General features: G+C 45.2%; 1 long non-coding RNA gene across 2 annotated transcripts; it reads right to left on the bottom strand.

Annotated features, from left to right (window-relative positions):
• Nucleotides 1-525: 525 nt before the first annotated feature.
• On the bottom strand, nucleotides 526-25,146 carry LOC121829640 (uncharacterized). Of its 2 annotated transcripts, none has more exons than XR_013051107.1 (6): nucleotides 24,763-25,146; nucleotides 24,031-24,111; nucleotides 23,544-23,713; nucleotides 6,657-6,803; nucleotides 4,785-4,907; nucleotides 526-963 (listed from the first exon to the last, which is right to left on the bottom strand). It is a non-coding gene; the product is annotated as an uncharacterized LOC121829640 (long non-coding RNA). The 2 variants fall into 2 exon arrangements; XR_013051108.1 differs by having other exon boundaries at nucleotides 23,544-23,676.
• Nucleotides 25,147-27,869: the final 2,723 nt, after the last annotated feature.

Genomic DNA, 27,869 nt, shown 5'->3' with positions numbered 1-27,869 from the left:
GTGACTTCTGAGAGCTTGGCTTTCCCCATCTGTGACATTTCCCTCACAGGTCAGAGGAGGCACCTGCTCAGTAGTGTGTGACTGCTCCCTCACACCAGGCGTTCAGTCCTGGTGTCTGCTTCTTCTAGCCCTGGGAACTGGCCTGCACTCTAGTGAAGGAGAAGGTTTCTGAGGCACTGGGTTGCGGCTGGGAAGGCTAGCAGGATGGTAGACATCTGAGTGAACAATCACATGCCCCAAGAGGAACTGAGACAGAACTGGAACCCTTGAACAGTGACCCAAATGACAGCCATGCTCCTCTCCACCCTCCCCTTGTGTTTCCTTTGCCCTCACGTGGCTAAGACTGGGAACAAGCAAAGACCTCCACCATGTCCTCCTTGTGCAGGAGAGTTTGGCTGTATCCCAAACACAAGGCAAAAAGCACCTGGATGGCTATCCCAGGCAAGAAAGGGAAAGGGAATTGAGACACATAAACTACTGAGCCTGACTAGAGATGGGAACATCAGTCTGTCGTCCACTGTGGAATACTTCACATCTAAGATAGGCTGGTCTGTAGACAGTGTTCAGCATGGGAGGGGTGGGAGATGAGGGAACAGCCACGTGCCACCCTGGATGAACTGCAGGCGAGGAGAGTGAGGGCTGTGTCAGGCGGTGGCTCCAGTCCAAGGCAGTGTTTCCTTCCGGCCTCGTGTGCACTTTCTGGGGAGGCCAGAACACATCTGTGAAACAGCTGGCACTGGGTGTTGTCGTCGTCAGAACTCTGCCGCCGTGGCCACCACAGCCACTGTTTGTCTTTGCATGGACAGTGGCAAGGCCAGTACCTTCCTGGTCCCTGCTGCTCTGTCAGAGCCATCCTTCTCCATCTGTGCCCACTGTTTTTGGTTCTCTCAAAGGTCAGAAAATCTGAGAGAGAACGGTGTGCTAGGCAGCGTGAGGAATTGTTCAAGGTCCACCAAGGGCATCCTAGAGATGGGGACAGATGCAGGTAGTGAGGGAATTGGCTTGATTCTGGCCCTCGCCCTTAGGCCCTCTCCTCAGCAGCAGCTAGCTTTTAAACCTTCCACTGTGTGAGCACACAGCCTTCTTCCATGTCAGAGGATGCAGGACCAAGGTGCCATCTTGGAGGCAGAGACCAGTCTTTTCCAAAGAAACCTAATCGGCCATGCCTGGATTCTGCTCTTCCAAGCCTCTAGAACTGCAGGAAAGCAAATGCTTCTCCCTTAAGAATTACCCATCTTGTGTATTTTGTTATAGCAGCACCAAACAGACAGGAACAAAGCAGCATGTAGCAGATTGGAGAGACACTGAGAAACCTGGTCTGCCATCCACCTGGGATTTCACGGAGGGGACCTGGGGGCACCAGTACTAGCTGTGGGTGGCACGATTTGTCGGGGACTCTGGACACATATCCAGCCTTCATACTCTCCCCAGAGTTTCTTGTGTGTCTTGTCGTCATGATGGATGGGACACACTGCAGGCCGAGAGGGAAGACCAAAGAGGAATGGGTGCTTCTAACTTCCCTCACGCCATATCTCCTTGGCACAGCCCAAGATCAACACATTTCTGTTTCTTTCTGTTGTATGGGATGAGTTTAAACTCAGAAGGAGGGCTTTCTGACTGAACCCAATGTCAGCCTTTGACCTTCAGACCAGGAGGCACTGTGGTGATGGGAGAGGGCTCCAGGGACTGGTGGTGTGTTTATTACTTATATAACAGAATCTAATCAAACAATTCACATAATTACTACTGTTCTCTAGGTGCTGGGACTATGGACTGACCAACAGGCCCCCAAACACAGAGATAAAGAACAATGGTTGGACCATTGGTTTACAACCATGGTTGTAAAGATAATGATAGTATCAATTAACAGTCAAGATATAAGATTATGGACGTGGCTGACTCTAGTTTGGGCCAGCTCAGGGCTCCAAGACAGATGCAAGGGGAAATGGGTGACAGTGGCCAGAAGCAAACCAGTGATTCTCTCTCAGGGAAGCATCACCAGATTACCATTAGCTAGTAAACTGTTAACTTAGTAAACTTTTCAAATTTGGAGTGCTTAAATTCCTATGCATATGCTTACATATTATATATCTTCTTATACAGATTAAATTTGGGGTAAAATGGGCTTCTGAGGAAAGCTCTCCCCTTTGCTAGAAGTGTCTGTCCAGAGGAAGCACAGTGGAGGGAAAACCTAAGCCTTGTGCTGAGAGCAAGACATTGCTTTTCCTGGCCCACTGTATTCCTGCTTCCTTGAGTATTCTAATTGAACATCTTTTTAAAATAAACATTTATTTATCGGTGTATGGGCATGTGTGCATGAACTGTGGCCTGTAAGTGGAGACAAAGAACCACTTGCAAGAGTCAGTTCTCTCCGGGGATAGAACTCAGGTTGTCAGGCTTGTTCAGCAAGCGCCTTTACCTGCTGGTCTGTGTCATCTCCATCCCTACCCCCACCCCAGATCCCTCCCCTCACCCTAACCCCACCTAATTACATTCTTGACTGACTACTTGGTCCACTACTATAGCCAGTCTGACTCCTCCTCTTTCTGGATCATAAGTACCAAGACTGGGGTCAAGACCTGGAGGAATTCAGAGGCCTAAGAATAGGGTGGGGTAGGGGGTGGGGTGGGGCAGATAGCAACTTGACAGATGCCAGAAAAAGTTACTGTTGGTAACTGGCTATGTGGGACTAATGCCCAAACCTCTTCGGATCTTTTCTCTGGTTACAGTGTCATGTTCAGGCTACTATACTGCAAAACAATGGAATGCAAGAAGGAGGAGGAGGAGGAGGAGGAGGAGGAGGAGGAGGAGGAGGAGGAGGAGGAGGAGGAGGAGGAGGAAGCAGAGCTGGATCGGGGACAGGGATCCGGGAGATGGGGCTGGCTCAGCCAGGCACATCTGAGAGCAGAGAATGAACAATGCGAATTACAACTTAGAAACCAGGAGAGGGGACTTGACACATTCCATTCTTCTAGTTCTTGTCAAAGTGTGACCTTGTCCTCTCCATGATATCTCTGTTCCTCCTCCCTAGCCACCTGGGTGAGAGTGGAAGTTGGATAGAAGGAGACATATTTGAAAACCTTATCTGTTCCTAAGGTCAACCCAAGGTGGTATTTCTCAACAGGAAGACATGGAGCTATTTTTTGAAATTGCACAGCAGTGCCGGTAGGTGCTGTGGTTTCTGGCAGCATCTTGAGCTCAGGCAGGCTGCTTTCTGGGACAGTGACACTTCAAATGTCATGCTAGATAGATGGGAAGGAAACAAGCCTGGGCATGGCTCCTGGACTTCCTTCACCCATCCCTCTAAGCATGTCAAAGGCCTCATTTCAGGCATGTAGACTAGGAACCGTATCTTTCTGTTAAGTGTCTGCCCCAGAACACCTACCCTGACCAAATGCACAGGGTGCAGTGCAGATCAGATGATATTATGTTCTAGAAATCTGGAACCCAGGACCTGGTCTCTGTGCCCATTGCAGACACAACCTCTCACGGGCTATATAACCTTTCCCAGATTGCTTTGCTCAGAGGCAAAGTAATGATTCAGGGGTTCCACTTAGTTCTTTGTGATTATATTTATGTAGCACTTTTGGCTCTCTCATAGTAGGGGAATAAAAGCATCTTAATATGAACCACAAAAGTAACGATTATAAAACCTTATCTGATAACAGATGGAAAATAGGAAGATTTGGCTGACTGTCAATGAGGGTTCTTCCCAGCTCCTTTGAGGCAGCCCACAGCAGTAATAATATCAGGACTCTAAAGACATATGCTAACGGTTATAGCTTCTCTCCATGGACAAAATCCATGCTGGCTCTGGGGATATCTGCAAGATGACTATTCTTAATTTATAGATATTCCCTTTCCACTCTAAGGGGTCTTCAAGATAACAGAAGGGGCAGGAGTTTGATAAAGCCACCATGAGCTCCTGACAGAGTTCCGTGATGCTACCGAACAGCCTGGTATTTCCCAACCTTAGGCAGAGGGCTGGAGGAGGACAGTGCTCAACCAGTACACCCAAGGGTCTGTTGGCTCAGCTAGCAACCACCCAGTCACTGAAGAAGGGATGAGATGGCCATGGATCTCCCCAGCAAGAACAGGCTTCTACAGTCCTAGAAGACACATCCTAGGCCTGACTGGGCTCCTGGGAATTTCGAAGACTGATTCCCAGGGACATTCTAATGGGTTTCAAGAGTTCTAGAGAAGTTCCAGATCTAGGACACCGTGGTGGGGTTGGGAGAAGGTTAGAGAGTGAGGCAGAGCCCGGGGTGGGGGTGGGGTGGCACAGGACTGCCACTGTTGAGAGTCCATGATTCTTCCGGAGAACAAGATGCTTGTCTTTGTGACAAAGTAAGGCGTGGGTGCTGAGCACAGCTAAGGAATCTCCAGCACTGTTCAGCGGCACCAGTACACTGGCTTCCAGGCATCTTTCGGAAGTAGAGGATGATGTCTCTCCTGGCTTTGAACCAAGTCTCCTTCGGCAGCTTTTCTCATTGTACAAGACAATGCTGTTTTGTCTACAGTTCTGCTCACACAGTGCATCTCAGGTCACAGCACTTGGTGAACATCACAAATGACCCCATGCACACGGAGCACCATGTCAAATAGTCTGTGTCAGACACTAAGGGTAGATTAGCAGCACAGAACACATAACATGGCAAGAGCTTCTTGTGTACTTCCTATGCACCAAGCTCTGCCCTAAGCCCTGGACATCAAATCCTCACACCCATCTTAGGCAGGCTTAATGTCGCCTCTTCTTTACAAGGGAGAAAATAAGGTCAGCTTACCTAAAATGACACAGCTCCCAACTGCAGAGCCACGCCTTCTAATCCACGATGTTTAAATGGTTACTTTGTTGCATTAGACCACGGAGGAGGGTACACACAGGCAGATAACATCATGTTTAGGTGCTGTGAAAAGATGGTATAGGGGCTCTAAGAACTGGGAGAATGCATGCGAGGATAACAGCCAGACCCAAGAGGATGTGTGGTTAGAGCTAAGACAGGATGCACCCATTTACACATTAGCTTGTCCGGTGGGGTTTGGGCTACAGCAGAGGCAAGTAAGTGCAGGAGTCTCACTGTGGGGGAGAGTTTGGCAGGTTTACACCCAAGGAATAGGAGGAATTCAGTGTGACTGATCACCCATTAAAGCCAGAAATACAGATAAGGTTTTGTAGGGTCATTCCTATTCAATAAATAGGCTTGAACCTACATCACATCGGGCATTATACTAAACCCTGGCACATATTTGTGAACTGATGTAAACACAGCCTTTGCCCTTGTGGATCTTGTATTCTATGAGATGAGAAGTTGCCTCCCTGTCTCTCCTGACATGTTCTCTCAGTGTCACACTGCAGTGTCCAACAGCATTCCTCAAGAATGAGCCAGGTGTCTAGAGCAATGTACCTGTGTTTGGCTTTGCCCTCCCCAGTAGTTACAAAATCAGAGGGCCATTAGATTGTTAAAAAGATAACATCAATAATTAACTTTGTCATCCTGTAGAACGTTAGCAAATTCTGTCTGTCCCACTGTGTCTATTTCCTATTGTTATCACGAGTTTAATAACTGAAGCCAACAGCAATCATACAGTTCTGGACATCAGAAGTCTGGTGCAGGTCCAAGCAGGCTAAAATTAAGGTGTCTTGTGTCTTTCTGGAAATTCTAGAAAGAAATCTACTTCCCAGTATTCTAATTGAAAAAAAAAATCATTTTCTTACAGGTATATGACCATGGTCCTTTGTTCTGGCTTGGTGAAAGTTGGTGGCCACCATGATTCTTGGCTGCTGGTCCCCCCCTCCATCTTTGGAGCAGGCACCAGTAGGTCTGAATGGTCCCCCTCCATCTTCACATCAGGCACCAGTAGGTCAGAATGGTCCCCCCTCCATCTTCACAGCAGGCACCAGTAGGTCAGAATGGTCCCCCCTCCATCTTCACAGTAGGCACCAGTAGGTCAGCATTGTTCTGATCTACCCCTGCCTTCCTTTCCCACTTAAGAAGACTTGTATGGTCCAACTGATCATGCTCAAACGATCCAAGACCCTTTTTATTATAGGATCCTCAGCCAAGAAAATCTGCAAAGTAATTTTGCTGCGAACCTGCGAGGTACCTGGCTCTAGGGATGAGGGCACTGACATCTTTGGTGGTCACTTTTCAGCCTTCCTCAGTATGTAACAACCACTATAGTTCAGAATGCATGTCTTTGTAAACTAAATAGCTCCATTTCCTTGAAATGGAAACTGACCAGAAATAAAGTAGCGAGCATCAGGATAAGGTGACTCCTCCTGGAAACACGTTCATTTCTCTAAGTAGATTGACAATCTGACAGCTTCCCAGATTGATGACTCAGTTAGTCCTTGACAAAGACTCACTCTGTATCTGTGTGTTTTTAACTTTAGAGGGCTGAAGTCGTTACAGTTGTCAGTTTGGAGGCTTCAGTGAAACCTGTCTGCACCAATTAAAATGTGCTCAAGGAAGTGCATTGTGTGTCTGCTGCAGCTGACACAGCTATTTTGGCTCCTGGCCTGGATCCCAAATCAGACTCTCTCCAGCGTCTCTGCTTTCTCTCTCCATCTTCCTCTTGCTTCCACCTCCCACCTCTGTTTTTATTTGGATCCAGCTTCAGTTCTGGTCTTTGTTTACAGCTGATCAATAACTTACCTTCTGTAGGGCTACAGTGGCTGGGACTCATCTGGCAATCCCAGATGAGATGAGAACGTCTCTTCCCTTGGAAATGGTCACGAGTCTAGATTGTTGGCAGTTTCAGTTCATCTGCTTGACTTCTTACCTCCAGGACTGTGTGATCATCTGTGACACAAAGCATAGCCTTTCAGATGTGGGCAGTAAGTGTGCACAGCTCCTGTCTGTTCTTCTTCTCTGAGTCTCTAGGAGGGAAGCTGCAAGGTTGTACACCTAAATGCATGTGATCAAGGCAAACTTTATTTCTGTGTGTGTGTGTGTGTGTGTGTGTGTGTGTGTGTGTGTGTGTGTGTGTATGTGTGAGTACATGTATGGATGAGTGTATGTCTGTGCATGTGTCTGTGATGTGTGTATGAGGGTGTATATGTGTGTGTGTAAGAGAGAGACAGAGACAGAGAGAGAGACAGAGAGAGAGAGACAGAGAGAGAGACAGAGAGAGAGAGAGAGGAGAGAGAGAGAGAGAGAGAGAGAAGAAGAAGAAGGAGAAGGAGAAGGAGAAGGAGAAGGAGAAGGAGAAGGAGAAGGAGAAGAAGAAGAAGGAGAAGAAGAAGGGCTTTTCCTGGAAGGCATTAATAAATTAGAATATGATATCTCTTAATTAATTGGCTCATAGAGATTTTAAGTACCTACATTAATCTAATATTCCTAGAATTCCCCTCAAATTAAAGAAACTACTCTTCTAATATATTAAATGATCCAGATTTAGAAAATCCTGGTGTTTGTTAAGGAATCACAGTAAATACAAACAGAGTGAACCACATCAGGCAGGTTTAATAACTTTTGATGTAACAATGGTTATGTGTAATTTGTGGGGTTCTCAATGGGGAGTATAATACATTTTGGGGGGCGTTTCAAGACAGGGTTTCTCTGTGTAGCTTTGGCTATCCTGGAACTCATTCTGTAGACCAGGCTAGCCTTGAACTCACAGAGATCTGCCTACCTCTGTCTCCCAAGTGCTGGGATTAATGAAGTGTGCCACCACCACCTGGCCGATAATACAACATTTTTTAAAGTAAGGTTTGATTTCTTTTTCTTGAAGAGACTAATCTGAATTTCTTAAACTTTTTAATAATTACCAGATTAGCTAATATTGTTCCTATGTTATATTTAGGATCAAGGAATGTAAAATTTTCAACTAAATTGAGTTATTCTAAAATAAATTGAGCTGCATAATACTGACAACCTTTTATATCAATTTTGTTTGCTGAATGCCTGCTTGAATGTAGCTTTCGACATTCATAGTTAACTTTTAAACCATATGCCAATTTAAAATCAAATTAATTAATGGACAATCTTTGGTTACCTGGGTAATTTCTAAGTAAAATTGAATATAAAAATCTTGGTTGCTGATCATGGTCTGAGTATCTAAGTAACTATGATTATATGTCTTTCTGTGTTACACAGTGGCCATACCTTTGGGTCCTATGGGAAAAAAAAGTTCCTTTTTGCTACATGGAGAAAGTGTTGAAGACACACTAATGACTGTTGGGAGTCATAGTCTACAATCCTCTGAGCTTCGGGGTCTGCTTGAATGCTAGCATTTGATGGGGAATTTTCAACTCCCTTTCCCCTTCCCATTCCCCCCCCTCTTTCTTCTCTTTTTCCTTCCCTCTTTCCTTCCCTTCCTCCTTCCTTTCCTCCATTCCTTCCTCCCTCCTTCCCTTGCTCCTTCCCTTCCTCCCTCCTTTATTTCCTCCTTCCCGTCTTCCCCACTCTTGCTTTAAGATGGAACTCATTTGCAGGTTTTAAGAAAGTTGGACTACAACGTGGCTTAACAGCAAACACCCCTGAGTTTAAGAAACAGAAGAACATGCGAATCTGTACTTTAGGGTCTGATGTTATAAAAATGAGACTTGGAGCTCCCTGTTAAAATGATAAATGGATCCAGATGTGGTGGTTCATATCTGTAATACCAGCACTCAGAACACTGAGGCAGGAGGATCACTAACAGTTAATGGCTAGCCTGGACTACATAGTAAGATCCAGACCAGGCTAGGCTAAGAGAGAGACCATATATGTGCTTATGTATCGATCACATGGTAACTTGATCTGAAGGCATTTAGGGTTCTTATGGGAGCAAGACAAGGCTATTTTGCGCATCTGTTTATCTGCTAGATGGTAAGAATTTCGGTTCTCACCGGAACATTTTTCTGTGCTTCATGACTTTATCATGCCCTTGATTACTAATGAGCTAAGGTTCTAGGAATTTCTGCTGCCTTCTTCAATAGTCATCAAATATGGCACAGTCAGTCTAATTGGCAGGCAAGCTATTGCTACAGTCATGAGTGCACAGATCTCTCCTAAGTCATCACTTAGCCATCCTGAAATCAGAGCAGAATTTATAGGGAAAAAGTCAGGGTACCTTTCACATCTAAGAATCTTTTGATGTCTCAAAGTTACCATGGGAATTCACAAATATTTGTTTTGTAATCTTAGAGATAAAGAAAATCTAGAAAGAATTAGGTCTGCTTTGGGTATTTGTAAGTTGATTTGATGTTGTTATAAATGCTGAATAACAAAAACTTACTTGTCAAATAAAAGAGTAAGTGTATGTGGGTAAAATATCAACAGTGTTTAAGAAGGAATAATCTTCACAGAAGATATTGGGAGATCCCAGACATTTTTTAATACTTTCACTGACCAAAATGTGTCCCTGCTCAAGACAGAACATCAATTAGATTCTTAGAAAATGAATATTGGACCTCAACAGATAATCTAGCCCCCCTCTATTTTGATTTTATTGTCATGTTTTGCTTTCTGTTGTTGTGATAAAATACCATGACCAAAGGCAACTTGAGGAGGGAAGGGTTCATTTAGCCTACAGGTTACAGTCCATCATCAGGGGAAGCCAAAAGGACACTCAAGAGAACCCTTGGTGCTGTGGGATGTTCTGTATGTCCTGTGGGAGCCTGTTCTTGGGTTCCTCGTGGCTTTACCCAGTAGGTCCACATAGAAGATAATTAGGACCACAGAACGTGAGTGCAGGTGTCTGAGATGGTTTGCACTTGGCTGTGGTTTGCACTTGGGATGGTCTGTATGGCAAATGTGTTGCTCTGATTGGTCAATAAAGAAAACCTGATTGGCCGTGGCTAGGCAGGAAGTATAGGCGGGACTAACAGAGAGGAGAAATGAAAGAACAGGAAGGTAGGAGTGACTGCCTGCCTGCAGCCGACGCCAGGACAAGGAAGATGTAAAGTACCGGTAAGCCACGAGCCACGTGGCAAGGTATAGATTTATGGAAATGGATTAATTTAAGCTATAAGAACAGTTAGTAAGAAGCTTGTCCATGGCCATACAGTTTGAAGCAATATAAGTCTCTGTGTTTACTTGGTTGGGTCTGAGCGGCTGTGGGACTGGCAGGTGACAAAGATTTGTCCTGACTGTGGGCAAGGCAGGAAAACTCTAGCTACACCTTGGTATAGAGGCCAGAAGAATGCTGCTCAGTGGCTTGCTCCTTGGCTTGCTAATCCTGCTTTCTTATACAATCCAGGACCACCTGTCCAAGGATGGCACTCCCTCCCACATCAATAATTTATTAAGAAGATGCCCCATAGACTTGCCTAGAGGCCAATCTGATGGAGACATTTTCTCAATTAAGTTTCTCTTCCCAGATGACTCCAGGTCAGTGATTCTCAATCTTCCTAATGCCGGGACACTTTAATACAGTTCCTTATGTTGTGGCGGCCCCAACCATAAAATTATTTTCATTGCCACTTCATAATTGTAATTTTGCTACTGTTATGAATCATAATATCAATACCTGATATGCAGAATATCAGATATGCAACTCCAAAGGGGGTCTCGACCCACAGTTTGAGAACCTCCTGCTGTGTCAAATTGATTAAAAAAAAAAACTAACCAGGACAATTATTCACTGCAAATAGTGACCCAGCGTCATACACTTCTTCCTCTAGATGATTTCACTGTCCTCTGAGCTTTCATGAAGTCCACAGACCTCCAGGAACTTCAGGGAGGAAGCACAGGCTTGAGTTTCTAGAAAAGGATGACCCCAGGTACCAGTGATGACTGAAGCTTCGCACCCACCTTCCTAGTGTGAGCTTCAGAGAGTAAGACCACCTTCATTTAGACTGTGCCAGGGACTGGTCAGAACTTGAAGGGTTCTTTAGTCTAGACAATGTTTCTCAACCTTCCTAATGCTGTGACCCTTTAATACAGTTCCTCACCTTGTGGTGGCCCCCAACCATAACATTATTTCATTGCTACTTCATAACTGTAATTTTGCTACTGCTATGAATCATAATGTAAATATCTGATATGCAGGATATTTGACATGTGACCCACAGGTTGGGAACTGCTGGTCTAGAAACAGTTCCATGGAAGCAGCTTCTATCCATGGCTTAGTGGGGTAAAAGTCACCATAGAGGACAGAGCTTATGGACAGGAGAAAGCTAATTGTAGCTCTGTGTATTTGTCAACACCCTGTTTCAGGTGGATGTGTGAAGAAGTACAATCTGCTATGGAACCCTAAAGCACAAGGCTTGTGATGGTACCTGAGTCACCAGCATCCCAGAACCTGAAGGCTCATGATTTTACTTAGATAGATGCTCCACTTTGCACAATGGTGCAGTTATTTGCAAAGGTTTAGTGGAAATTCCATCCTATTTGTTCTGAGATTGACATTTACCAGTCACCTGTGCAGCTAAGGCCCTATCTGAACAGTCATGAGGACTGGCTGCCTTCAAGCTATGAGAAGCCATGCTTGGGCGAGCCATGGTTAGTATGTGGGCTCAGTGTTTACAGAGACTGGAGGCCATAGAACCCGGGCATCTCTAGACAATAAAGTTCCTATCAACAGGCATTGCCTGTGGCATCAGTTGGGCACTCAGGGATTTGACTTCTAGCTTTGGGATTAGATGATCAAATAATGGAGTCTGTAAAACCCAGCCTCAGACACCTCAATGAAATTTTCAGACAGAAGTCAAGTCTCTGGCCTTGAGAGTTTCTCAGTCTGCACGCTGAAGGGTAATTTTATGGTGACTTAAAACCACTTTTGAAAATAATCAGACTAATACAGAATGAGACCAGCCATTTTCCATGACTGAGAATGGTCTATGAAGATTATCTATGATCCAAAACAGGAGGACTGTTAGCAAAATAATCTTTTAAAACTTAGAAATAAGGCTGAGAGGCAGCATCATGTTCCCCCACATTACAAGGGAGTACTGTTTGACAGACATCTGTGGGGATTCATGAGTGACATGGTGAGTGGATCTGTGTTTAGCTCCCCCCACGCACAATTAGACACTGAGTTATATGCAGCATGTAGATCTCATCTGGTTAAAAAATAAATAAATAGAGGTTATAGTTTATTGTTTTCAATCTCTTCCAGTTTTCTATCTAACAGTGAGTTCATTTCAGAATGTTCTTTGTGGCCAATATATCTTCTGTTTTTCAAGATAAATTCTTAAGCACACTCAGCATCTTACTGGGCCTCTCATTATTTAGTTAATGATCTTTGGCACATAGTCATTCTATATTATATGAGCCATGCTATTTATTGTTCAAAATTTGCAACTGGATACAAGTTCCCTGGAAAGATGGAGAAGGTGGTAGATGCCCCTCCCCCTTCTTCCCAGCCACCTAATCCCAGGGTGTGCACTGCCCTGATCCTAAATTAATTACTGGTACCGTCGCCTCCCTCTGTTTTCTTCCTCCCTGCTCAGCCACTGGACAGTAGAGATGGGCTGGCCACTCTCTTTCCGGGCCTCTTGTGAACTACCTCCAAGAGCTGGAGGTCTCACTTCCCGAGAATACATCCCTGGAGGTCTCACTTCCCGAGAATACATCCCTGGCTGCTTCAGGCTGTTTTGCACAGAGGGGCCCAGGGGAGGAGCTACTCCACCATCTTGCCCCACACTGCCCTCCAGGGCATGTACTTCTGGCAGATCTGTTTATTGTTTGTCCAGTGTTTTTTGTTTTTTGTTTTGTTTTTGTTTTTGTTTTTTTTTGCCCATGACTTATTTATTCATCTGGAGACACTGGTTCCAGAGCCACAGTGGCTGGTTTAACTAATTAGGGGAAACATCAAAGGCTGCTGTGAACTCCCGCACCCCAAGCATGACTTTCGGACCCAGGCAGACACTGACCCATGCCGCTAGCAGCTGCGATGAACTAGCACGGTCATTTCAGGAGCTGAACTTTACGTCTTACTCTCAGAGTGCAGTGCTCACTGGAAGGATTCATCAGGAGTCCAGGCTGCCCCTGCTCTGCGGTCTTCCTCTTGTACCTTCCTCCATAGCTGCCCTGGACATTGGCATTCCGCTTGCAGGTAGATGGAGGAGGGACGGGTGAGTGATTTCCTGGCCAGGCCTAGGAAGTTATGGTCCATAGATGTCCCACAGGTTAGAATACAGCAGTAAAGTTGCATTTTATTGAAATGGAGGCTGGGAATCTGTCCAGCCATGTTTCCAAGAGACGGAAATGGCCTTGGTAATGACTGATGAATAACCAAGGCCTGTGGTACCCAGGGCCAATTTAGCTGTCACCAACACTAAGGGTAAAGGTCGCATCTGCAAGAAACTTGTACCGCTGAGGTCCTCATGGCAAAGGCTGTCGTTAAGTACAATAGAGTGTATGGCTTTACTTCTTCTCACAGGTCTTCCAGGCAGAGGCAGCCCCTGCTTTCTCTTTACTCACACTGATTGAAGGCTGGCAGCAGGGTGGTGGTTAATCTCAGTTGTGGAACTTGAAAAGCTCTAGACCCACACCAGAGGCAGCCTGTGGGGCATGCCCAAGATGGATTGCCTTGCTTAGGTGAACTGAGCTGAGAAGAGGTGGCCACTGTGGGCGGCCCTGTTCCTCGTTTGGGATCCTGGTCTTGAGGAGAAGGTGAGCTCAGCACAAATCTTCATCACTCTCTGCTTTTCATTTTTCTTTCTTTTTCTCCCCCGTGTCTTCAAACTTGTCAGACAAAAACGCAGCAGCCCTTTTGGTGTGTGTGAAATGTCCCACTTTACCTTATATTCTCAGTATAAACAGGCCATATCCCATCAGGCTGCACATTCCGGGGGTAGGGAGCTCTCGCAGTCCCACACCCTTCGGGAATCCTCCAGGTCTTACCTTAGTTGCTTCAGTGTATCTAATTGTTCCACATGGACTTTCATGTCTACACATACCATCTAGTGCAGTGTAAACTTGGGGAACAGGTACTTAACTTCATTTTTTCCATTTTGGCCATTCCGCACAGGGTCAGTCTTCCTTTGTAGAAGAAAAACAATGTCAAGTTTTACATTATCTGTTCCATGGAAGAATAGTTCCAAGCTGCCCCCCACCTTCCCAAATTTGTGTTTAAGTGGAAATCCTGAATCCAGAAATGCCAGATTTCCATCAGTTTATAGTACTGTATAAAAACTCCTAGGTCGTTATCTTTGCTATAAGGAGTAATATGGCACAGCCAGTACCATTGACAAATCACGCCACTCTGCTGGGCCCACACTCCTCATTTCCTCAGGTTTTGGCTGCTAACTGTAGTCATCTATGACTCAAAGGCCACATAGACAGAAACATTGTTCCTTTTCAACAGTTACAGATTAGTCATAATCCTGGGGCTTTTGTCAGTTACTACTGACGGACTGGACATTCTTTTCCCAGAAGGTCCAGGGTACTTTCTAGAAAAATTACCGCAAACACTTGGGATTTATCAAGTGTGGGTGCAGAAGCCTGCATGTCCCTTTAGTAGTGCTTGATGATAATACCGTGGGTGCCATGGCTCTGGAGGCCACTCTCTGCTTTTTGACTTCTAATGCACTTGGTTGCATCACAAGCTTAAGCCTTTGCTGCTCTGTTTCCACTGTGGTAGACTCAGATCTGCAGCCTAAACAAATCCTGTTTCCCTTAAGTAAAACAAAAAACAAAAAACCCTTAAAACACAAAAGTCAGGTCATTTTATAATAGCAACAGGAAAGCTGTGCTACCTTTGGGATTCTATTCTTTAAGCCCCGGGGATGTTGTCTGGTTTCTAGGAAAAGACAGACTTCCCTGGCCTGATCCTTGACGAGGATGCACAGCTACCACACTTGGAGTCATCTTCACAGCACCTGCACAGCCAGGCACCACACAGGAAAAAAAAAAAAACAAACACAGCTGTGAGGTCTGAGATGGTCCCTAAAAATCCTACCTTCCGTACAGTTTCTTACCAAGTCTTTTGAGCCACAAGGTTGGTTCCTGGTGCTCTTTCCAGCCACATGGGTGAGCTAGGTGCCTCAGTGCATGCAGTCATAGATATTTCCACTTTATGCCTAATATACCACCAGGTGGGGCAACCGGAAGCAGCAGTGAACCACGAGTCTTTCATACTCACTAACCCGTAGACTTGTTTTGAAGCATTAAGGCTTTGTGATTCCAATCTGTATGGGGGTGAAAATCCTTCCACAATACCCCAGCTGCCTTTCTGGTAAACACTGTCATGCTGATGTTGTTTGCATGGACAATTATTTCCAAATAGAGAAGGAAGTCATAGTTTTCAATACCATGAAACTCAACCTTAGTGGCCAGAGTAAGTTACAACAAACTAAGGCATTTCCTCCCCCAGCAGCTTTTAGTTACAGAATTCGACTATACAAACTGCCCTGAGTGGAAGTAGAGAGAGGGGTCCTTGCAGTCACCCAGAGAACCCTGGGAAATGAACACAACTTTACCACCCATGGTAAGGAGAAAGGTCCAGAAATGTCTCTGTGGGTTTTCAGAAATACTCATAGACTTCATGCCTCACGTTGAATAAGATTTATGCTAATCATGATTTCGTAGTAGTACTTCATGGTCATAACATTAATATTTTAAGTCATAAATTTATCCAGTAAGTGTATATTAAATATGTAAGTATATTGCTTCTAGCTATCTCATATTGCTCTTTTCTTAAAATAACACTGTTTTATTACTGTAAGGAATTTGGGGCATGTTCCCTTCTAGCCATGGAAAAGCAGAAACCAGAAAATGTGAGTGTGAGTGACCTCACCTCACAGTATTTGAGAAACTCTAGTGTTCCTTATGGAAATTCAGTGTCTATCTCCCCAGTGTCTAGTGTCCCCAGACAGGACACTAGTCACCCTGTTCCCCTCTCACTGAGCCCACCACTATCTAGCACTTATGACAAAACTAAAGTGAGTGTGTGTGTGTGTGTGTGTGTGTGTGTGTGTGTGTGTGTGTGTGTTGTTTGTGTGGTATGTGTATGTATGTATGTGTGTGTGTGTGCATGTATGTGTATTATGTGTTTAGTATGTATGAGTGTGTGTGTGTGTGTGTGTGTGTGTGTGTGTGTGTGTATGTGTGATTGTGTGATGTGTGTTCACTGGGTGGCAGATCACAAACTAAAGCAGTTTATCCTGGAACCAGCTGGAGTGTCTCCTGTTTGGATGTCTAGATTTCCCTTAAAGTCAGATGCAGAGTCAGAAGAGAGGTCAGCATGGTTTTACTGCTTGTTTTGTGAGGAAGAGACTAACTGTGGATGCTGGACCCCAGAGACATCGGAGTGCCTGTGACAGGAGGGGCACGAGGCACCCAGCTTTATTGTTTTAGAAACATGATTCATTAATATACTCACCTAATTAGCATTTTCTTGAACTAATTGAGAAAGAAAATCCATTTTGAGCATTCATTTTATTTGCTTTTTTGGCTCGTATCCCTGGAAAGGAGGACTCCCCTGTTTTAATTACACACAGTTGGGCTTCAGGCTTGCCAGCCACAGCCTCCTGGTGTCTGAATGCTTTGTCACTACAATGGAATTAATTTATGGACGGAGCTTATTTCTACCTGCTGTCAAAACCAACCTCGCTGTGCTATGCCTTGTAACAAACATATTTCATGGCTCATTTAGGCTGCTAGACACACCCTCTAAGCTAACAGGGAAAGCAGAAAGAGTGGCATGAGGTTTTGGGGATACCCAACAAGCTGCATTTCTCTGCACATGAGTGACCCCTCTGTCCACTCACAACTGGAGGTGACCTCCTTATAAAAGGGGGCTTTAGATTTTCCTATGAATCATACCCTTCCTCACCCAACAACTCCAGAAGGGTGGGGTCTTTCCTTGAGTTCTACCCTGAGCTTCAAGGTCAGGAGGTATTTTCTAGTCACTGGTCTTGCTGTTGTGGGCTATTCAGAAAACTCTGAGTTTTGCTCACAGTAGAGAGCTGCTGTGGAATAATCCTTTTGTACATCGTGAAGATGTGCTGCTCTCATTGGTTTAATAAAGAGCTAACTGGCCGGTAGCTAGGCAGGAAGAGGTTAGGCAAGAGAATCAGACTAAGAGAAGGCTGGGAAGAAGGGTGGAGTCACTAGCCAGAGGGAGAGGAAGCAGCATAGCTTTACAAAGTAAACGTAATTGAGCCATGTAAAAGAACATAGATTAAAAGATATGGGTTAATTTAAGTTGTAAGAGCTAGTTAGTAACAAGCCTAAGCTATCAGTTGAGCATTTATAATTAATAATAGGTCTCTGTGTGGTTATTTGGGAGCTGGCTTGCAGGACAAAATCTACCTACAGACAGCTACATAATGAAAGTTGTGCTGAACTCTGACTAGGGAAAATGGAATTAATTACAGAGAAGAGGGGGATGATCCTACAGACATGAAGTGGGTGAAATGTATGAAAATGAGTGACCCAAAACTTAACAGTCCACCCAGGACAGAGAACATGGGATGCTTGAATTTTTGGGTCTCAGTTACCTCACTCAGAATGATTACTTCCAGCCCCACCTGTTTGCCTGCAAGTTTCATAATTTCGTTTTTCTTAACAGCTGAATACTATTCCATTGTGAAAATATGCAGTATTTTTATTGTCCATTTATCAGCTGATGCACATCTAGTCTGTTTTCATTTCCTGGCAATTGTGAATAGAGCAATGAACATGGATGAACCCATGTTTGTGTGGTAGGATTTAGCGTACTTGGAGTATGTGCTGAGGGTTATAGCTGGATCCCACGGTTGATCTATCTCTAGCTTTTTGTTGTTGTTTTCTCTGTTGTTGTTTGGCTTGAGACAGGGTCTCACCATATGACTCTGTCTAACCTGGAACTCACTATGTAGACTTAGCTGATTTTGAACTCACAGCGATCTGCCTGCCTCTGCCTTCTGAGTACTGGATTAAAGGTATGTACTAGCAGGCCTGGTTAATTCTATCTTTTTGAGGAACACCCACCCTGATTTCCATACTTGTAATACTTGTTTGCACTCCTGTCAGCAGTGAGTAAATGTCCCCCTCCCCCACACTCACAACAGCACCTGCTGCTGTTGGTTTTGAGCTTAGACACTTAGACGGTCTGACTGGGGGAGACAGAATCTTAAAGCATTTTTTAATTTGCACTTCCCTGGTGGCAACAGACATTGAACATAGAAAAAATACTTCTGAGCTATTTGTATTTCTCTTTTGAGAACTCTTTTTAGGTTCATACCAATTTTAATTGGGTTGCTTCTTTTATTGATGTTTAGATGTTGAGTTCTTCATATATTCTAGACATTAGCCTCTGCCACTGTGTAGCTGGTAAAGACTTTCCTATCCTGGGCTGCCTCTTCACCTGACTGGTGCTAGCTTTGAAACTTCGGACTTGTGTGTTTAAATGGAGTGCCCATAGAAAGGAGCAAGAAAGCGGCCATGAAGAGAGGGAGCTTTCAAAGGAAGGGAGACAGAATGCAGGTGGTATAAAGGGAGAATGAGGAAGAAGAGAACATAAGTGGGGTTGGGGTGGAAGGGGGATCAGAGGATGTGCAGCAGAGGGAGTGGGGAGGACTGTCACTGAAGACATTTGAAAAGCCATACCGAAGCCTTCTACTAAATACGCACACACACACTAATTATATACATATATGTATATATACACACACATGCATATGGAGAGAGGGGGGAGAGAGAGAAGAGATATTAAAAGGAGTTATCCTATTACAAGGCAGACAAGACCTCTCTAGACACCACAAGCTATCAAATAAGAAGTTCAGTCCTGGGAACGGCTTATCTCCTTTGAAACTGTTGGTCACTGGGTCTCCATAGCACCCCAACCACTATGATCTATTGTTATTACTCCTGACTACCTTTCAGAACTTTAGGAAAAGACTGGACTGCTGAAGATATCACATAATTGAGTCGTACAGTGTAGAGAAATCAATCTGGAACTGACTGAAAGCTTCGTTCCTCCTGACAAACTTTCAGAGTACTGGAAGGTGCTATGAACACTATAGGTGAAAAATAATCATCAGTCTTACCCAGCTGTGGACCTTGCAAGCTACAATAATGACTCGCATGACATACGCACTGGTGCAATCATGGCATGGCTGTTACGGGAGTAACCAACCACTTTCTGATTGGATTTAAGGCCGGTTCTACAAGGCAGACCTCATGCCTGGCACCATTGGTGGGGCCAGGAAACCATGGCCAGGAATGCCATCGGCCCCAGAGGAGGCCTACTGTTACTCTGTTACTCTACTGAATCAGTGGTTCTCAGTCTTCCTGACACTGTGACCCTTTAATACAGTTCCTGTTGTGATAACCCCCAACCACAGAATTATTTTCATTGCTACTTCACAATTGGAATCTTGCTACTGTTATGAATCACAGTGTAAATAACTGTTTTCTGATGATCTTAGGCAACCTCTGTGAAAGGGTTGCTTGACCCCCAAAGGGATCACAACTCACAGGTTGAGAACCACTGTATTAAATGGACATAGTATAAAACATACTCCTGAGGATTTATCTTTATACCCATAAATTTGCCAACCCTCATCAAAGAAGTTTCGATTTGCCGTAATAGCACTTAACAGAGACCCATAAATGGGTGAACGTGCTGAGAATAAGAGTCTATGGAGTGCTTAGCCCTGAATAGAATATCTCTATCACATCATCCCCTGAATAGAATATCTCTATCACATCATCCCCTGAACAGAATATCTCTATCACATCATCCCCTCCTAAGGCTCAGGGATCATTGCCAAAAAGGGGGCAGAAAGATTATAAGAGGCAGACACAGTGAGTGACTACAGCAAAACAGTATTTCCAGGACACAGGGTAGGGTGGCTGCATTTATGCACTCACGTCAGTTGTGGCAGCATGCACACAACCAAGGAGCTAAAATCCCACATGGAGGAGTAAGGCAGCCACACTGGCCCACCCCTTCCTGAGTAGCTTTTGGTAATTGATAACTACTACGAGAAGGGAGAGACTGTTTTCTTCAAGGATGTAGGCCCTGAGAGGATCTAGGAGATGACCTTACCATACACATACTGAGCACTAAGTGGCCTCTATGGGTTAAAGAAAGAACATGTGAAATCAGAGAGAGTATTTTCTAGGGTAGAAGGGAGGAACTGAAAGGAATGGGGTGGACTTGATCAAAATATGCATGCGTGCATGCGTGAAATTTTTAAAGAATTAAAAACTTTTAAACAGCAACAATAAAAACTTTGATAGTTTAAAAAGAGAGTGACACAAAATGAAATAAGGCAAAGCGCATTCAGTACCTAGAACAACTCCCAAACGGCACCCATTCTGAGGGAAGAGTCATTTCTGACTACGAGCTCCAGGAGACCAAGAGAGCACTGTTTGCTGTTGTTGGGCATTGAACTCTCACCCTAGGCTTCTTGGAACATGCCAGAAATACCGGGAAGGACTGGAAATGGGAAGAAGAAGAAGATGGATGCTGCTCATAACACTATCCCTCTTATCTCTACCCTCCACACAGTTTTCAGATGGCATTTTCCCATCAGACCCTCTCTCCCTGGCATCATTTCACCTGCCTAACAAAGCCGAGACTTGGTAACATGGGTGTTGTGCCTACAAGCATGTATCCTTCCAAATAGGGTAGATTCTAGATCCTTCTGTGGCCAACAACTTCTCCTCTTGGTGTACCAACTGCTTCTGGCACATGACACCTAGAGTAGGCTTCTGGAGTTTCTCAGAGAGAGTTGTACTTGGCAAGCAACCAAGGATCCTTTGAAAAACTTGGGAGCCAAACAAGGCAGGTGGCACCTGGGCCTCGACCTCAGGAGCTTCTTGGGAATGATTAGCACAGGCTAGAGGAAGATATTCCAGTGAGGACAGATGCTTGTCCTGGATGAAGGTAGGGTTATTCTTTAGCAAATACTCTTGCCATTTCCAGCAGCCAAGGCCAGATTCCTGGATGGCCTTCTATAGGTTCTGGGCTGAGGCTGCAAACATGGGACTGGTAAGGTAACCCCTTCCATGGACATTCAAGGTCATGAGAGGACATAAGAATGCAGGGCCATTAAAATGACAAGGATGAAGCACATCAAAGCAGGCACTAGACTGTCCACCCCTTTTCTGGTGGAATCATATATTCTAAAGTGCAGGAATTATCTGAAAGCATGCCTCTAGGCAAAGGAGGAAAAGGGAAGAGAACACACATGTAAACACTGTGCTTAACTATCTGGCTTATTTGGGTCAAATATCAGATTGTCTTATATTTTTGGTGGTTGTTTTCATCCTGAAAAACAAAATAAATCAAAACAAAACAAAAAACCCCAAGACCATTTTACAGCTTTCACTCTTAATGTAGAGATGGAATATGGAAGCTCTGGGAGCCTAGACACGGGAAAGAGAGTGCCTTAGTATCTTGAGAAGCTTGTCTAGAAACATCTGTACCATGGAGGGAGGTCACTTTGGCACAGAGAGCTATCCGGAAGCCCTAACATCACCCTCAACTACTGGTTACATGGGTTTTTCCAAGTTGGTTTTGTGATACTTCAACACATGATTATTACACATTCCACAACAGAAACACATGAAACATTCTGAAAATAAAGGGCTTTTATTAATGTAAAAGCTCGGGTACAAATGCCTAGAGGCGGCTGGCTTCCCAGCCCTACTCAGCAGCTACACAACAAGGCAGCAAATTCAGGTCACTGCCACACTGAAATGTGGGCCCTTGTGGACCCCCTCCCATATCCCTGACATTAATAGGCTTAGAACAGACACTAGATGGCTGGGCCTTTAAGACCAGATGCAGTAGAAGTTTCTAGAAGGTGAAAGATGAGGGTAGACTTGGCCTCTGGTGATGTTCTGGCCTTTCATCCCATGGAAGAGATTTTTTTTTTCCCCATCAGCCAAGGATCTGTCCTGCAAGCTGGTGCTGATTCCTAACAAGCTCTGCCTGCCCTTGAATATGACCCCAAGGCCCAGTTTTCCCACAGTGCTTCGATCAGGTGTCTCCTGCAGTACTGACCCTGCTTCAGACTCCAGGCTCCTCTGTCCTCCATGCCCAGCACAGCCTCATTGACATCCCCAAGTCTGACTTTCCTCCCAGACTTCCCCTGGCCTCCCCCTGCTTTTGGCTCTTCCTGCCTCGGTATCCACAGCTGGCCATGACGCCTTCCAGCGGAAACCGGAAGGAGCAGCAGCCTCTCTCACCTGGCTGCACAGGAAGTGTTTCCTAACAGATCTTCCTGAGTCCTGCAAGGAGAGCTGGAGCAGCCTCCAAGCTGCTTTTGGCCATGCCCAGACTTGAAAACAGTCAATGGCTCAGGGTCTTATCCAACAGCAGATCCGGAATTCTCAGCTTGGAAAGGGATCATTTTCACATCTCCTGATTGATACAGAATATGGAAGTCTGTAAGACTGTGATGTCAAGACCTTATTACAAAACCTTTGGACTTTTGTTTTCTAGTTTCTTCTCATTTTCTGCCTGCTATCACAGCTCCTGACACCCCCAGCAAGCCATGCGCATGAGTGTGCAGGCTCATTCTTCTCAGCAAAATCACGTCTCTGATCATGCCCCAGATCTCTGTCTGTATATATGAATATTCTGTTTCTCCAAGAGTAGAGATAGGATCTGATCCTCACATTTTATGCAATCATGAATGCTCAGGATACATCAAAAGGAGGCAAGGCTGGAGGAACAGAGCCTAAGAGCCAACGATGAATCCTGACAGTGCACACTGGAGATATCTTAGTCCTGAACCACTGATGACTCCTTAGTGGAGTTTAATTGGTTTTAGACCAGTGTTTCTCAACCTTCCTAATGTTGCAAACTTTTAATACAAGTGACCCCAACCGTAAAATGATTTTTGTTGCTACTTCATAACTGTAATTTTGCTATTGTTATGACTCATAATGTAAGTATTTGTTTTCCAATAGTCTTAGGTGACCCCTGTTGTTGGGCAATGCCAAGGTGACCCACAGGTTGAGAACCAGTGTTTTAGACAACAGAGGTCATCACTCATGCTTGTCCCCTCTCCAGTGTAAGTTTCAAACCTCATCCCACTAGGCCTCTACCAGCGAGGACAGACTGAGGATCACTTTTGTTCAAGTTCTGAGTAGCTGTTTAACATTGTTAAAGTGCTGTTAAACCCTATTAAAATCACTGTTAATCTTGTGAGTACTTATGATGCACGTTTTCCCCTGTAAATAAGCCAAGACTTTGGAGAATGGGGCAATGTGTGCCCCTCATGAACAGCCCTTCGGCTGTCCCCTGGTTTTGGCTTCCTTGGACTAAGGACTGCCCATTAAACAGCCCTTTGGATGAGCCTCAGGCCACCACTAGCTTTCTAGGAAGACTCACGATAACCACAGCTCCTTGCTGCCGGGCACGACTCTGGCTCCTGAAGGTGGAGTTGCAGTGTTGTGTGGCTTTCCTGGGGAGATGGGAATAAACGTATATTCACCCCAGATCAAGCTCCACCAACAGACTAAAGGAATGATGCTTCCAGGTCCCACTTGGTGAACCAGAGAGTTTATTGGGCTTACTTATAGAAGCATGGGTGAAGGGTTACTTATAGGAGTGTGGCTGACTTAAAAAACAAACAAACAAAAACAACAAAAGCCAAAAAGGTGCATTATGAAAATGTCCCACCCTATCGAGAATAATTACTGTTAGGTCCCAGAATCTTTAGTTACCTTGACTCAGAAGACTTCTTTGTTCTTCAGAATTGGAGTCTTTCCCTTTAAGGCTTGTACCACACTGCCTTTGGTATGGTGTTCCCTTTCTTCTAATCCTCTGTCATTTCAAGGCCTGATCATGGACAGCTGCCTGTGGCCATGAAGATCTCTTTTATAACAAAGCCCATCTACAGGAAAACTTGATGTCAGCAATGAGGCTACCCCCTGTAACTCTCTCTCTCTCTGTCTGTCTGACAGAGTTGATAAGATAGTGGACTGTGCTGTGGCCTTGCACTTCTGTTCTCACACGCAGACATGAGCAAGCCCAACCCCCACTCAATTCCTAGACCAAAGACAACCCTCAATTACAGCTCTACCAGTGCCGTCTTGAGTTCCGCACATAGGTCAGGTCAAGCTAGATCACATAACATGGAGCTCCCCTCATCCACACAAGAAAACCTTTAAGAGACAGGGACCCATTTGTTCTCTGAAATTGAAGGCTCACCCTTCAAGGTCCCACCATGCTGCTGCCTATGGCATGGCGCCGGCTCTCTTCTAACACTCTGCTGCTTCGAGGCCTGGTCACCTGAGTGAGAAGACACAGATGGCTGCGGTCATAGGCTGTCTCTCCCTAACAAAGCCCACCCGAAGGGTAATTTCGTGTCAGCTCCCGTTTATAAACCTATCACTCCTTTCTTCCTTCTTTTAGTGACCGTACTGGATGCTGCATCAGGAAGTACCACTCACAGTAATTCCACTTCAGTGGCTCTCAACCTGTGGGTCTCGGCCCCTTTGGGGGTCACATATCAGATATTCTGCATATCAGATGCTATTATTATAATTCATAACAGTAGCAAAATTACAGTTATGAGGTAGCAATGAAATTAATTTTATGGTTGGGGGTCACAGCATTGAGGAAGGTTGGGAACCACTTATATAGATACTTCCTATATACTGGACCACCTCCAGTATCATGCACAGCTCGGGCCAGAAGGCAGTGGCAGATACAACCCCAGGTAAGGCTCTGGTAACTCTATGCCCTCTCTACTCCCATGAGTGGGCACGAACAGTCTTGTTACCATGACGGATTACCTTGCTCCCACTGTGTCCTTTCACTGACTTCCCTGCCTGACTAGGGCCATGGTTTCATGATAAAGAGGGGATGGTGACACTATGCCCAGAGGTGATCTGGCTACATAGCAGACTCGTGGCCACTCTGTGAGCCAGCCTCACTCACCCTCCTGCCTGCCGCTGCCAAGTGAGGCTTCTCCTGAGCACTCTTCTTCTTGCCTAGTTTGATCTTCATCATGAATCAAGTGGGCTGAGCTGGTAACACGCCGTGAAGAAGCCACGGCAAGGACAGAAGGTGTGGCAGCTAGGTGACAGTAGAGACTGTGGTAGCTGTCCCGTGACAGCAGTGATGGCGGAGATGGAAACGCCAGCAGTGGGCAAAAGCCGTCACAGACATCACCCCGGCAGCAGCTGCAGGAACAGTAACACGGGTGACGTGTCCCTGAAGAGCCACCGCCTAGGAAAATGGAAAGACCAGAGGGAACTGAGGCCGAGAAGGATAAAAGCCTGCAAAAAGCCTCGGTTGCTGGAGGAACTGCAGATTGCTGCCCGGCCCCAGGGCGCTCAGACCCGCTCCTGATACCTAAGGCTGCACAGGAGCCGTCACTCTAGGACGGAAGGACCCAGCGCCTGAGGCCCGCTACACTAGGACCCTAAAGGGCTCCACCTGCTGCTGCTCCCCAGCTGCCTGTCATTGCTGCCCCAGACATCCCCTCCCCTACACAGCAGGGACCACAGCCAGCTGAGTGGTGCATGGAGGGGGAACACTCACTGCCTGTCTGCTGGGCTCTTCATTCCCTGCAGGCCTCTCCTACTCTGGAAACCCGACTGATCTGATTAATCCCTCCCTTGAGTGAACCTCATGATATCAGAGGGAAACACTGATTTGAATTCTTCCCTCTAACACAGCAGAAATTATCCATCAATTCCCAAGAGCTTTTGAGTTGAGGAATAAACGAGGCCATTCACGTCCTTTCCTGGTGTCTCCCTGTCTGTGTACAAGGACAGCAGAGGCCACACCTGGGGGCTGAGGGCAGACCTAGGGTGGGTGAGAGGGCGTTCTCCCCAGGAGGTCGGGAAAACTGAGGCTCCACTGACAGGAATATTATTTAACAAGTGCCTTGTGGCCGTCCTGAGATGACAGAAGATAAATTAGACCAAGACAGTGTGACAGGGCTTCCCACTCCAAGTGAAGAGGCCTGGGAGCCAGAAGAATCAGCTAATTTGGCATCTACTATTCTGTTCTGTTAACAGTAGAAGAGAAAATTCCAGTTGCTTTTTAAAAACTTCACAAATCTTTATTTTTCTGCTCAGACATATTTTTCTTGCTATTTTTAAACATCTATTTCTCTTTATTTTTGAGTATGGGTGTTTTGTCTGTGTGTGTTTCCATACACCACATGCATGCAGCACCCATGGAGGACAAAAGAGAGAGTGAGATTTCCTGGAACTGGGATCACAGAGAGCTATGAGCATCTAGGTCTTCTGCAAGAGCAGCAAGTTCTTTAACCACTGAGCCATCTCCCTAGCCCTTCTAATGAATTTTTAACCAAGCCTGATTATTTGGGGGCTGCAGAGATGTTCAGTGGTTAAGAGCACTTGATGCTATTGCAGAGGACCCATTTCAGTACCCAGCATCCACATGGTGGCTCACTGCCATTCATAACTACAGTTCCAGAGGATCTGATGCTCTCTTCTGGCCTCTACAGGCACCAACCAGGTGCACATATAGGTATACATACACACACACAGACATTCAGACAGACAGACAGACAGACTAGCACTCATAGACCTAAAAAATTAAATTAAAAAACTCACTAGGGCCGGGCGTGGTGGCGCACGCCTTTAATCCCAGCACTTGGGAGGCAGAGGCAGGCGGATCTCTGTGAGTTCGAGGCCAGCCTGGACTACCAAGTGAGCTCCAGGAAAGGCGCAAAGCTACACAGAGAAACCCTGTCTCGAAAAAACCAAAAAAAAAAAAAAAAAAAAAAAAACTCACTAGGGAGTGCAAAATGGTTAAGAACAAGAGCAACAAATGACAAGCCAGCTAGAAGGGTGTGTTCAAAGAGAGGGGGGAGGGAAGAGACGGGGCCAGAGATGGACACACCCTCATCACTGGTGGGTGAGAGTGAAGAAAGCAAGAGGAAGAGGCAATCCATGGCAGAGCTTTAGTGGCCCAACGCTTGGAACCTACGGATGTGTAGCCAAACATAGAACAGAGGAGGAGCCAGTGGCAAGCCATAGCATAAGGACGTAGAAAGCCAGCAGTCGAATGGTCTTAATCTTGACACTGATCTTAGGAATTAATGGCTTCTAGAAACTTTGTATTGAAAAAGAGTCTAAGGCTTGACAGTAGTGCATCACAATTGATTAGCAATGTCTGTTTGGTGCACAGGGTTTGTCAAGGGGAGCTCAATTAGTGTGGAAGGAAGGAGAACTGCTGTTGCCTAGACAAGCAGATGGTATTGTTTGAATGGGGATTCAGGTCAAAGGTCTACAGACTATGTGGCCGTCTTTAACATGTGTCCTACATGCTATTTCTCTTGGAAATTCATGAACAAAGTGATGCATTATGGGTTGGATATGTTTTTAGATTCCATTGCCATGAAAAAAAATTTACACAATGTATCTGTTGTTCAAATTTTATATCCAGTTAATTTTTGAAATTTGGGTCATAACACTTTCTCTTGCAGAGCCAGGCAGGTAGTGTAGAGATCTCTCTGGTTATTTGTGGAGTACCATGGGGTGGGCTATCTGTATGGGCTTGAAACATCACTTTCAGCCTCCGGCCTTGAGCTGCAGAGAGCTGATGCTCATATGTCTAGCCCATGGTCCAGGACACTGCTGCTCCTGTGCTCAGTCAGCTCAGGCTGACTTCAGTTGAAAAGACAAGATTCTCCTTCACAGAGTGCACAAATGTCACATCACTGCTTCCTCTCTGACATCCAGACGTTCAAACATCCATGTGACAAAAGTTCTTGACATAACAGCCAAGGAAGTATTGACTCTGCATCCCTCTCCAGACAACACAAGAGGCCTGTGTGCAAGCTGAGAGATCTCTTTGCAAGTGGCACTCAATACCACCTGGTCCAAATGTGAATAGAAATAGAATAGCTCTCTTTGGGCCAGAAGTCATTTTATTTTGTTCATAAGAAAATGTAAGTCGAAACTTGGATCAATATCTAAAAACCAGGTCAGTAAGATTCTGGTTTTGTTGTAATGTTTCTATTTTGTCACCAAGAACATAAAATGAACAGACAAAATAAAAGAGCT

The sequence above is a fragment of the Peromyscus maniculatus genome, chromosome 5 (assembly GCF_049852395.1).
Source record: "Peromyscus maniculatus bairdii isolate BWxNUB_F1_BW_parent chromosome 5, HU_Pman_BW_mat_3.1, whole genome shotgun sequence".
NCBI lineage: Eukaryota > Metazoa > Chordata > Mammalia > Rodentia > Cricetidae > Peromyscus > Peromyscus maniculatus.
Note: the sequence above shows the minus strand (reverse complement) of the source record. Positions and strands in the feature narration are given on the sequence as shown.